Source organism: Mastomys coucha, unplaced genomic scaffold, assembly GCF_008632895.1.
Source record: "Mastomys coucha isolate ucsf_1 unplaced genomic scaffold, UCSF_Mcou_1 pScaffold13, whole genome shotgun sequence".
NCBI classification, from domain to species: domain Eukaryota; kingdom Metazoa; phylum Chordata; class Mammalia; order Rodentia; family Muridae; genus Mastomys; species Mastomys coucha.
Window position 1 is genome coordinate 47,552,094 of NW_022196895.1, and position 1,883 is coordinate 47,553,976.

The window sequence follows — 1,883 nt, forward strand, 5'->3', positions numbered from 1 at the left end:
TTGTTTTTTGGAGGGGAAACTGGAAATGGAGAAATTTACATGTAAATAAAGAAAATATCAAAAAAAAATGAAAGAAAGAAAGATCAACTTGACATTATGCAAAAGTGGAGTACTAGTCCCATCTGAAATATGTATAATATAACTTCTGCAAGATTACATTTGAGATCCATCATGGCAAAGGTTTTGAAATGGTTGTAAGAACCAAAACATATAGGATGCAAGATTGCATCATCTATAGAGAACTGGGAAACTGTACACAAAAATTCCCAACAATATAGTTACCTAAGCAAGACCCACATAATGACAAGGCTACCTGACATACCCACAAGGACATATGAAATCTCACAAGACTAAGAATGAGGTAATAAATTATTGTTTAGAGAGAAAGAATCTCTTTCCCCAGTGGTTTAGCCTTTGCATGATTTTCTAATACCAATCAGTTTTAAGAACATACATATGAGTAACACTGAAAGAACTTTTCTCTCTTTCTCTCTCTTTCTCTGTGTGTATATATTTGTGAGTATAAACTGTAATAATTCAAGATGAAAGAACCTACCTAAATAAAAATTTTAAATTAAAACAGTATTTTGTAGAAAATCAAGCAAAAATGTCCTCCAAATATTGCCAATTCAATTGAAATTATAAAAATTTCAACATCACAGTGTTCAGAGTTTTTCTGTGTATAGACAGATAATCCTACTGCTATATATAATATGTAATGTATAATGTATAATAAATATATAATATATATAAACAATTCTACTGCCATGTTTGAATAGATATATCATCAATAAATTAAAGTCACCTAAACCCATTAGTCTAACCACATAACACTTAAATTTAAAATGTAAATGATGATGTAGCTATTATGGGTTTATTTTTTTATCACTAAATATTTTCAATAAATATATTCTTAGAGTCAAGAAATAAAGGCTTGCATTTTAGTTCAATAAACAGTACTGTAGAATAAGTTATATATTTGAAAATTATTTACCTTGAAATACTACTCTATTTTAGTTAAGTTTTTTAAAATACATATTAAATTCAAATTATACTTTTGACAACATTCTTTAGAAATATACCTATTTCCATAATATTAATTAAAGATTTGTTCCAAGTTACTATTAATAAGTAGTTTTTAGACATATATCATAATCCTGTTTTAAAGATTCATTTTATAAACTAAGCTGTTAAATAAAAACAAGACATGGACCGTATAAAAACCAAATTCAAAATATGCTTGAATCTCACTGAAAATGGGAAAATACATTAGACAAGGGTGTGGATGGAGGTAGGGAAGTAGGTAAGGATGGGATCAGGAGGGATGAGGAAGGAGGACAGTGAAGGGAGACAGTACTGGAGGAACAACTAGATTGTGACAGTATCTCTGAACTCAAAACCTAGGTCTATGGAAACCCCCAGGAATCTGAGGGTGAACCTAGGTAAGACTCCTACTAATAGTGTATATGCAGCATGAACTGGCCATCTTGTGTAACCATGCAAGATTTCCAAGGGAGGGATTGGTATGGCAACCCAGCCACAAAACCTTAGACCCACAATTTATCCTACTTTCTTTCTTTCTTTTTCTTTTTTTTTTTTTTTAGATATTTTCTTTATTTACATGTAAATTTCTCCATTCCCAGTTTCTCCTCCAAAAAACAAAGAAACAAACAAAAACAACAAAAACAAACCCCTGTTGCCTCCCCCTTCCCCATGCCTGCCACCCTGCCCTCTCCCACTTTCTGCCCCTGGCATTCCCCTACACTGGGGCACGATCCTTCACAGGGCCGAGGTCCTCTCCTCCTATTGATGATCGAAATTTCAATCCTCTACTATACACATGCTGCCTGAACAATCAGACTCCTCCATGTGCAGTCCTTGGT